At 38.4% G+C, this 12,053-nt stretch overlaps 1 protein-coding gene across 13 annotated transcripts in view; it reads left to right on the top strand.

Annotated features, from left to right (window-relative positions):
• CCDC148 (coiled-coil domain containing 148) overlaps window positions 1–12,053 on the top strand; it is a 337,625-nt gene that overhangs the window by 142,766 nt on the left and 182,806 nt on the right. The window lies entirely within an intron of this gene.

A 12,053-nucleotide genomic window follows, 5' to 3' on the forward strand; every position in this document is an offset into this window, starting at 1 on the left:
ATGCCAACTGCTTGTTTGTGGTTGAGAAATAAAGATACATGTGGCATACGCACACACACAGTTGTATTGAGTTACAGCATACATACAGTGCCCAAATATTAATTTACTGATAAATGACATGGTAGGATGATGATGGTGCAACAAGAAATTATATTCTCTTGATAGAAAAAATAAGCTGGTAGATGTTATATTACAGCAGTTAATAGCATATAGAAACAAATGTCTCTATTTTAAAACATTAGAGGAAAAATGTCTGCTCTGCATTTTTTTCTTTTTTTAATATTTATTTATTTGGTTGTGCCAGGTCTTAGTTGTGGCAGGCGGGCTCCTTAGTTGCGGCATGCATGTGGGATCTAGTTCCCTGACCAGGGATTGAATCCGGGCCCCCTGCATTGGGAGCGCAGAGTCTTAACCACTGCACCACCAGGGAAATCCCTGCATTTTTTTAAACAAAAATATATTTCTTTTGACATTGCATAAGCTTAGGACCTAAAAGCAATAGAAGCTGCATCAAGCCCTATCTACCATGGGCTACAGAGCTAATGTGTGTTTCTTCTCCATCTGTGACTGATTAGGAACACTCAGTGACTCTAAAAAAAAAAAGGTGGAGGGTAGTCAGGGGCCACGACAAGTCCTTATGTACTCCTAGTCTGGTTATACTCATTTTGCACACATTATCATTAGCCCTTAAACTATGCTGTAGGTGATATTTTCTTTTTATTGTATTACCTTGAGGTAAACATACATGCAGTAGAGCACACAGAACCTAAGTGTGCTATTGAATAAAGTTTTATAAATATATGCTGCCCATAGAAATACCATCAGGGTCAAGGTATAGAACCGCTCAGAAGACTCTCTCATGCCTTTTCTCAGTATATACTGGCCCCATTCATGACCATTATTCTGAATTCATCACCATAGGTTAGTTTTGCTTATTGGTGAATTTCATATGAATTGAATCATACAGTATATACTCTTTTACACTTCTTTCACTCATCATATCTGTGAGTTTCGTCCTTGTTGCATGTTGCAATTATTTGTTCTTTTTTATAGCTGGGTAGTACTTCCTACATAATATACATGTACCACAATTTATTTGTATGTTCTCCTATTGATGGGAATTTGTGTTGCTTTCAGGTTTTTGCTGTTATGATAATGGTGCTATGAACATTCTTGAACATGTCTTATGGTGGTCATAGGCCCTCATATCTCTTGGATAAGTACCTAGGAGTGGAATCGCTGCATCATAAGGCTCATGGGTGTTTCACTTTAGTAAAGACTGCCAAATAGTTTTCCAAAGTGGTTATATAAATTTGCAGCCACTTTCAGTTGCTCCACATCCTCACCAACATTGATGTTGCCAATCTTTCACTTCAGCTAATCTGATGGATGTGTAGTGGCACCTCATTATGATTTTCATTTGCATTTAGAATAAAGATATTGAGCAGCTTTTCTTATGCATATTGGCCATTTGAATATTCTCTTTTGTGAAATGGCCACTTAGGTCCTTTGCCCATTTTTCTATTCCATCGCCTGCCTTTTTTTCTTACTCATTTGTATGTTCTTTATATATTCTGTATGCAGGTTCTATTTTTTTCTCCCAATCTGTAACTTGTCTCTTCACACTCTTAACATTGTTTTTTCATAAACAAACCTTCTTAATTTTAATGAAATTCTGTTTTTTTTAATTTTAAATGTCTTTGAGGTATAAGTTATATACTGTACAAATCACCCTTTTTAGTGTACAGTTCTGAGTTTTGACAAATGCCTGACACGTAACCTCCCCTGCAGTCAGGATGTAGAACTGTTCCATCACTGTCAGCCATCCTTCATGCCTCTTTGTAGTCAACACCTCACCCACCTTCAGCCTTTGGCAACTACTGATCTCTGTCCCTATAGTTTGCCTATTCTAAAATGTCATATAAATGTAACCATTATAGTATGCGCTTTTTTGAGTCTGGCTTTTTTCCCTTAGCATAATGCCTTTGAAATCCAGCCACGTTATTGTGTATGTCAATAGTTTCGTCGTTTTTAATTGCTGTGTAGTATTCCATGATATGGGTTTATCACAGTTTATCCATTCACCAGTTGTCTTCAGTTTTTGGCAATTAGTGGTACTTTGCTTATGGTAGGAGTAGGCTTCAGGCTTTCCCTGTGAACCTGAGCCCAAGAGAGAGACTTGCTCCTCTTGCACCTTCTGCTGCAGTAGGTTCTTACTAGCCCCTTGCTAGCCTGGCTGGGGAAGAGGCATTCTGCTTTCTTGGTTCAGCCTCAGTCTTGGGCAGGACCTATGTCCCTGGGTCTTGGGGCCAGAACCTACTCAGTAGCTGTGCCCTCCTCCCCAGGGCAGATGAACTCCAGACTCGCCTCTGGTCTTGCTTGTTCCTGTGAGGGAGAGAGCTTGCTGCTTCTTCCCCAGGAGAGGAAGATTTCTTTGTTCCCTTTCCCCAGCTGTAAAGGGTCTATACTTGCACCCTGGTGAGTTTGCTGCTCTGCATCCCTCCCCACCCACAGCGCCTTTTGTTCAGTAGGGTTTTGTTCCTCTCTCGCTGATTTGCACACCCATAGGGAACTTCCTCTGCTCGCTTACCCTGACCTCCATCTTTCTTAGGAGCATTCTGTGAGGTTTGTAGAGAAAAGCCTGTGAAGGGGTGTAAATTCCCCTTACGTCTGTAGCTTCCATGGGTTTTATACAGAAGCTAACACTCTGCCACAGCAGCAATTGTTAAAGTGTAACTATGGGATCATCACAGTTTTACCTGCAATCTTCTTATCCCTTCTAGGATGGCCTTGTCTTTTCCAGGGGCTCTGCCTCAGGTAAGCCAGTCTGTCTTACCAGAAAGGTAAGACATCTACCTTTCTTTAAATCTCAGGCTAGTTTATTGCCCCATGACCTCTTCTCCGATGGGTTCAAGAAAAGTTTTGATGTTGTAGGCTATTCAGCTTTTTCTTGTGGTTAAAGTTGGAGCAACATTTTCCTGCTTTCTGGAAGGTCCTAATGAAATACTATTTATCAGTCTTTTATGTGCTCTATTTAAGAAATCATTGGATAGTGGCATGGGGTCATTTTCAAAGGTCTGAGATTTTCCTGCCCAGCAAAGCTCTTGCCAGAGGTTTGGGCTCCACCCAAAACAGTGAGGTGGAACAGCAATAAATGGTAACCTGAAGGTGGAAGAGAATTAGCTAAAGGAAAATGTGTATGGGGAATTTTCCAGGAACAGTCCAGACAAGAAAACTGATAGGAGGGCAAGAGTCAGCATTAAGCACCTGCCGGGTTTACTGGGGACAGCGTCAGTCACCAGTCCAATGAGAACTCTGCTTCTCCCCTTTACCTCTCCTCCCCTTTTCCCTCCCACTCCTGGACTCTGATGGCCTAAGCATGTAGGGAATGAAAGGAAATGTTATCTTCTGAATAAAGAGGGAAGAGTTGCTTAATCTCTTAGAACTAGACAATTTAATTTTGAATCAAGACTGTATTTTGTGACTTAAAGTGACTGTGGGACCCTCTGTAACCCAAGAGTGAGCCATGGGTTCTGCTTAGTTTTCATCTAGTGACAGGAGAAACATCTGAATGGGGGACAAAAATAAGGCAGTGTTTTGATTATTTCCCATACATCATGCTGCCCAACGTATCAGGCGTATTCTGTGGAGAGCCCCCAACATCTCAGGCATTCGAATAGATGCTTTATAGGCATTTTCTGATATTACCCTCAATGACAAATCCAAGTTAAAATGTGCAAGGGTGCTGTAGAGCACTCACCCATGAAATCAGGAGCTGGGGTCAGTGGAGACAACATAATATGGAGTCTCCACAGAGACACATGGTCACAATATGGTGAACAACTATCTCTGAACTTTTGGAGTTGCAGCCTCCAAAGAGTAAATGTGGGCAGAGAGTGGAGAAATTGGAACATAAAGTAAATTGTGGTAAAATGGATTCTATTTTCCATAGAGACAGTGTTATCATTGGAGTTTGTGTTCCTGATCAAGGACTGAGACTCAGTAAATTATAGCTCGGACCAAAAATATATCATAAAAGAAAAGGGGTAACTCTATCGATTCAGTAGTAATTAAAAATATTAAATTATGCTCATTTTTTTTAACCTGTAAAGAAACTTGGAGATTTATCCCTAGTCTTCATTTTACAAGTCTGAAGGGTGAAGTCCTGAAAGATAAAGTGACCCGCCTTAAGGTTCACGCCAGCTCAGTTGATTTGAAATTCCGTATTATCACTGCCCTACACAGCTTTGCATACAAGAATCTTACAAAATAATGGAAGACATTTATTATACTGTGGGCCCCAATGTGCTATAAAATAGACTCACAGAATGTGAAAAATATTACTTCATTGTGTCATAAATTTGACCTTTCTAAAACCAACATGCTAGCTATAATAAACATTAGTTAAACATTTAACCATAATTTTGTTCTTAGTCTTGGAATTTAAAGGGGCTTGTGGGGGATGATTTAGACGATTTGTGTCTTTAAGAAAAGAGTTAAAGGAATTTTGAAATAATGAGTTCTCTGTCCCTGTTTTATTTTGGTTTTCCATCAGTAACTGCTGCTGTAGCAAGTAGAGGCTTTTAGGCCTCTCACAAGAGGGCTGAGATGAAAGTGGGAAAGTAGAGATCTTATTCTCCTGCTCCCACAAAACCTGCTCTTTGTTGCCCTAAATTTTCCTAGACTACCAGCCCCAGACCGTCCTGGCACTAGCCTAGACCACTCTGTTAGCTGTGCGCTTGATTCCTTAACATCCTCGTCTGTCTACAGAATGGCTGGGGAGCCTCATTCCCATATCTGTCTCACAGTTGACTTTCTCTGTGTCCATACTGGGTGGCCAAGTACTACTAAGGAAAAGTCATCTTATCCGGACTCTCAATGAAATGTCAGCATGGGAATCCTTAGTCTTGTCCTTTGTTCACCAGTTCTTCCTATTCCCCTTATCACTGTTTCAAAGGATCACCTGTCCTTACAAGACTCTTACCTAACACCATACACCCTCCCCACCAGACTCCCAGGAGACAACCCACTTGCTACTTTATCAATAAAATGAAGTCATGGAGGTATGAAATCGACCCTTAATTCCTGCCTTGCCCACCCTGTGTCTGTCTCCTGCTAGTCCCCTGCTTCCCTCCCAATGGAGGATGTGATGTCTTCTACACAATGACATCCAGTCCTTCCCTCTGATGTTTGGGACTCTGACCCATCTAACCACTTTAGAAATTGGGTTCTACTGATTATCCCCTTTCCTTATTTTTTTCTTTATTTTTACTCTGTGGGGTATTTCTCTCAGTCATCCTCTAGGACCTGGGCAGTCCCTATTCTCTACCCTTTCATTTGAAATCAACCTTTTGAAAGAATAATCTAGATTATATTTTTCTCCAGGACTTGTGACCTCTCCACTCCACCAAAATCCTCTCCTCTCTCCAAAGTGACCAGTGGCCTCCATATTACCTAATCCAGTCAACACTTTTCCTTCCTGATCCTAGTGGACCTCTCACACTGAAAAATCTATGTCCCCTATACAACTGCAAGCAGGAACCCCATCTTATTCATCCTGGTATAACATACACCCCCTCCAACTCCTCTAGCCCTCCAACACCTCCCCCGCATCAGATTTTTCAGTGATTGGAACACATTTGGTGCTGAGTAACTTTTGTCGAAGTATGTAATAAGGCTTAGGCATTTTTTTCTCTTCTTCTTAATAACCTCTTGAGATAGTACTATTTTCACTACCTTCTTTTTACCTTATTTATGAGGGAATCTTGCTGTAGAAACAAGTATGTGGATGTGCAAAGTCATTAAGAAATGAAGTACAAGTCTTAATTGTCAACACTGAATACGCTTCAGAGTCACATGTGACTTTAAAAAGAAAACCTGATAATCTATAAAACTGAGGTATATTTTGGGCATGAATCATGTTACCAGGCACTTAGTTTTCTTCTTGACTTCATCTTGTTTTTGTGCCCTTTTCCCCCATCTCTAGCTAACGAACATCCTAACCAAGAAGCCATAGTAGTTAGGGAAGTCAGATAATGATGGGGTAGAAGACACCTTTTTGAATAAATAGCATTTGAACACCCTTTCCACACTTTGATCATTTTTCATGGCATCAACTCCTCCCATAATCTCCCTTCTCCACAGATTTCAGCCTCCTTTGCTTCTGGAGAATAGACTTAGACTTCGGTTTTACAAATCAGATGGTGTATGGTACTTTAATTTAAAATGTAGTTTTTGAGTTCCAATTCCAGTGATAATAACCGATACCACCATAAACAACTATAAAACATGAACAAAATATTATTTTAAAAAATGTTTGCAGGCATTGGACAGCCAGTGCCTGGATAAGATCCTTGAAATAAAACTTTGAAGGTGAGCCCTATATTTGCTCAGAATTTCTTCCTGACATCCTGTGTTTTTTCTTTTTTCTTTTTTTTCCCCCATGCTACACGGCTTTCAGGATCTTAGTTCCCCAATCAGGGATTGAACCTGGGCCCTCGGCAGTGAAAGCGTGGAGTCCTAACCACTGGACTGCCAGGAAATTCCCCTGACATCATCTTTTAATATAAGGTGGAGAGAGAAATAACCCAAGCAGAAAATTATAATCTTGATAGGTGAAGGAAGCAGATATTGGAGTTTGGCCTACAAAGGCACCTGAGATTTGGAGGATAGGGTACCAGAGATGAAGGTACAGCAGATAAAGAGCCTCCAAAATGCCTACAAAAATATCTCATGGGTCCTTTGCCAAATTATAAGCTCTGAATGCAGAGAATGAGATGCCAAAAGGCCAAGAGAGAAAAACTACTGGTAGGCTGATAACTGAATAGAAATTTCAGAGGTCACACAGTTTTGGGGAGGTGTAGATATTTGAGTCCTAGCCCAGCTTATGTGGAGAAATCCTGGTGAACATTCTAGACGTTCAGCTGAAACTCCAGGAAGGTCATGCCTTAAGGGTATGGGCTGCACTCGAGGATTATGGACAAAACTGAAACAGACCTACCATAAAAAAAGTAAAAATAAATCATCAACACAATCCAGGAGATTTTGTGGCAATTTAACTACCTTCCAGACTAAAGACTCAACACTGTTTAGAGAAAAATAATATAACTTAGAGCCTCTAGGATATATCCTTCACAATGTTCAGCCCCAGATAAAAATTACCAAACATTCAAAGAAACAGGAAAAAGTGACTGATTATAAAGGAATAAAACTGTCTCAGAAATGAACTAGATATTGCAGTTAAAAGGTAAGAACTACAAAATAATTATGACAAATGTGTTAAAGAAAATGGAAGAAAAGATGAAAAAATGGATGAAAATATGGAATATTTCAGTAGAGAATTAGAATATATAAAAATGAATCAAATGGACATTCTAGAAATGTAAAATATAATACCTGAATTTAAGAACTCGTTGGATGAGCCTTAAGAGCAGACTAGACATTATGAGAAGGTAGAATTAATGAACTTGTAGATCAATAGACGATCTTCAAAATGAAGTACATGAAGAGAAAAATAATAAAATGAAAACAGAATAGAGAACATAAGAGAGATATGGAACATAGTAAAAAGGTTTAATATACAGGTAATTGAAGTCCCAGAAAGAGGAGAGAGAGAATGAGATAGAGACAGTATTGAAGAAATAACATACAAGAGCTTACCAAATTTGATGAATGACATTAATCTATATTTTCAAGAAACTCAGCAAACTCCTAAGATGGATAAATACAAAGAAAAGTATTCCGAGGCACATATAATGAAACTACTGAAATGAAAGGTAAAGAGAAACACAGTTATATGAAGAGACAGATATGGCATGGAGAGCCATCTTGCTGGTGTGATCCCAAGCAAATACAGCATGTTCTGGGGTCAGTGATGATGGCAGCAACTTCCTGATTGTGCCAGAGCCAGTATGACCTTTGCCAGACCAGCTCTGTGATGTGTGGTTCTAGATGTTATTCCTGGAAACTTAGTCTAGAGCTTGCTTCTCAGACCCTTCCAAAGACTGTGAACTTTCTAAAGCCCTTTAATTCTTTCCTTCTTTAACTAGGGTGGATTCTCTTTTGCACAACAAATAAATTGACACAGATGATGTCTGGGTCTTGCTGGGCTATTCTAACTTGCCTGTGTGCTGACTGCAGGTTAAGATGAGCAGGAGTTGGAACCAATAATGGCCCATCACTTACCTGGTCAAGCTGGAACTGATGCTCTAGGCACACGGTACCCTATATAGGATCACCTCAAAGGGAGAGGTAACCACAAAAAACTTACCCATCAGTCACATGGCCTGAAGGACTAGATGCAGGGGAAAGGTTGCTTTTACCACACGATAACAATCTTTCAATGTCCACAGTGTTATTTACTTCTATTTATATTTCTGGCATCATCTCAGGGGTGTTTTCTTTGGTTATGAGAGATAATGCAAGTTTCTTCTTGGGAATTAATGATCCTCACATTATATGTTTCCTGGATCAAAAAAGAAAAAAAATGCAGTTAGAAAAACTTGGATATTTAGTTTACCACAGGAACTGGCAAGGATTCAGTGGTTTCTGCCAATTTAGAGCATTTGTTCATGAATATCTCGGTGTGGTTAACTGTGCCATGCACGATCCACACAATCAGTGTTATCAATGAATCTCGTACAGTGCTGGATGGACCCAGGGGCCCTATAGTCTCTGCAGTTGGAGACATTCACAGAGAAGTTCTCTGTGGTTAACCTTAGATATAGTATCAGCGGAATCAAGAGAGCTTTGAGGAATCATAGGCATTGATACTAGAGTGATTTTTGCTCACAGAGGCAGATGGCATTTTCTCTATACAGCTATATTATGTTATCTATGGCTCTTGGCAGGTAGCTAATTGAAATTGCACAGGGCTTAGGGACTTGATGAATCTATGTATTTGTTCCAAATAATATATTCAAAGTAGCCCTACTCTTAAAATGTCTTAGTTTTAAAAAACATATTTGTCAGCATTGGGGTCTATTTATAAAGTCTAAAAGAGACTGTACTTTTTAATGTTCTTTGCAACAAGAGCCTTATGTTTCAGTGGCAAGTCATAACAATTCACAAGATGTCTTGCAAATGAGGATACTTCATGTGACATACTTTGTATGGGATATTTGTATTTTACAGTAACTTTGTTCAGTATAACTTCAGGAAATCATAATTTCAAGGACTGGGTAATTTAAGAGAGGAGGCCACAACTTGGAGTCAGAAAGCCAGTATTTTAAAAAAATTTTATTAAAAATGAATACATATCTACTAAAAAAAATGTGTGCCTCAATTAACAGAATAGAGAATCCAGAAATAGGCCCACACATCCATGGTCAATTGATTTTAAACAAAGATACAAAGTCAGTTTTGTGGAGAAAGGGTAGTTTTATGTACAAATGGTGTGGGAACCATTGAATATTCAGATGCAAAAATAAATGAATCTTGATACATACCTTGTGACCTATACAAAAATTAACTCAAAATGGATCACTGACCTAAGTGTAAAACTGAAAACTACAAAACACAGGGAAAGACAACATAGGAGAAAATCTTTACGACCTTGGGTTGGACAAAGATTTCTTAAACACGACACTAAAAGCACTACCCCTAAAAGAAAAAAAAAATGACCATTTGGACTTTCTCAAAATTAAGAATTCCTGCTCATAGAAAGATACTGTGAAGACAATAAAAAAGGCAGGCCTTCCAGTAGGAGAAGATATTTGCAAATCACATATCTGATGAAGGACTTGTATTTGAATTTATAAAGAATTATCAGGATTTACAAAGTGTTTTGTTTACTTAATGATAAGTAAACAAACAACTCAATTAAAAAGTAAAATATTAGAAAAATCACAAAACAAGTTATATGGCAAATAAGACATGAAAGTATTCTCAATATTATTAGTCATTAGAGAAAAGAAAATTAAAACCATCATGGGATATAAGTATATACCTATTAGTCTAAAATAAAAAATCTGACCATACCAAATATTGCCAAAAATGTGGAACAACTTGAATTCTCATACATTCCTGGTGGGACTGCAAACTGATAGTCACTTTGCAAAACATTATTGCAATTTTTTGTTTTTGGAAGTGCATCATATGAGTTTATTGACACTTCTAAGAAGCCCAAGAAGACCTATTTTGAATAGGTTTCTAAATACAGAATTTTTTATAAGTATTTATGCAGACCTTTCACGATATATATTACAGAGAGGCAAGATTTCCTACTCTTTTTTTTTTCTGTTCTTTTTTTTTTAATTCAAACAAAAAGTCACAAAAATTTTAATCATCCTCATCACTTCACTCAGTCCCATGTAATTAATTTTTTTTATCTTGATCTTTTGTTAGCGCTTTTATGAATTCATCAGTTTTCCATTAGAGTTCTGAAAATGCTTAGTCATTCAGTTCAGCAGTATAGTCAGTTACCAGAAACGTGTACTTGTCAGAGTCTTTTCCATGATTCCTTGAAGATGAAACCCTTTTATAGGAACATTTTTGCAAAAGCATCAGAGTACACCCAGAACTGTCTGTAAATGACAAAAGACTTAAAATGACCATGGTTAAAGATTTGATGAAAGTTCATAATAATGCAATTGACAAAGAAATTTAGTTATTCCTGAGATATACATTTTAAAGTAATAACTAGAATTATGTCTCATAACATTATACCAGAACATACAAGATTTTTAGAAATTTCATGCAATGTCTGAAACATTTATATTAACATATTTCCATACAAATAACCCAAAGAAAGTTTAGTATTAGTTGTTTTTAGTTTGTTTGTTTGTTTGTTTATACTGCAGGTTCATATTAGTCATCAGTTTTATACACATCAGTGTATACATGCCAATCCCAGTCGCCCAGTTCAGCACACCACCATCCTCACCCCACCACGGTTTTCCCACCTTGGTGTCCATACGTTTGTTCTGTATATTTGTGTCTCAACTTCTGCTCTGCAAACCGGTTCATCTGTACCATTTTTCTACGTTCCACATACATGCGTTAATATACGATATTTGTTTTTCTCATTCTGACTTACTTCACTCTGTATGACAGTCTCTAGATCCATCCACATCTCAACAAATGACTCAATTTAGTTCCTTTTTATGGGTGAGTAATATTCCATTGTGTATATATATATATATATATATATATATATACACACACACCACATCTTCTTTATCCATTCATCTGTCGATGGGCATTTAGGTTGCTTCCATGACCTGGCTATTGTAAATAGTGCTGCAGTGAACATTGGGGTGTATGTGTCTTTTTGAATTATGGTTTTCTCTGGATATATACCCAGTAGTGGGATTGCTGGATCATATGGTGATTCTATTTTTAGTTTTTTAAGGAACCTCCATACTTTTCTCCATAGTGGCTGTATCAATTTACATTCCCACCAACAGTGCAAGAGGGTTCCCTTTTCTCCACACCCTCTCCAGCATTTGATGTTTGTAGATTTTCTGATGATGGCCATTTTGACTGGTGTGACGTGATACCTCACTGTAGTTTTGATTTGCATTTCTCTAATAATTAGTGATGTTGAGCAGCTTTTCATGTGCTTCTTGGCTATCTGTATGTCTTCTTTGGAGAAATGTCTATTTATGTCTTCTGCCCATTTTTGAATTGGGTTTCTTTAATATTGAGCTGCATGAGCTGTTTATATATTTTGGAGATTAATCCTTTGTCCGTTGATTTGTTTGCAAATATTTTCTCCCATTCTGAGGGTTGTCTTTTTGTCTTGTTTATGGTTTCCATTGCTGTGCAAAAGCTTTTAAGTTTCATTAGGTCCTATTTGTTTATTTATTTATTTATTTATTTTAATTTTTAGAGTACGTGGGCCTCTCACTGTTGTGGCCTCTCTCGCTGTGGAGCACAGGCTCTGGACGCGCAGGCTCAGCGGCCATGGCTCACGGGCCCAATCGCTCCGCAGCATGTGGGATCCTCCCAGACCGGGGCACAAACCCGTGTCCCCTGCATCGGCAGGCGGACTCTCAACCACTGCACCACAAAGGAAGCCCTGTTTATTTTTGTTTTTATTTCCATTACTCTAG

Source organism: Pseudorca crassidens, chromosome 6 (genome assembly GCF_039906515.1).
Source record: "Pseudorca crassidens isolate mPseCra1 chromosome 6, mPseCra1.hap1, whole genome shotgun sequence".
NCBI classification, from domain to species: domain Eukaryota; kingdom Metazoa; phylum Chordata; class Mammalia; order Artiodactyla; family Delphinidae; genus Pseudorca; species Pseudorca crassidens.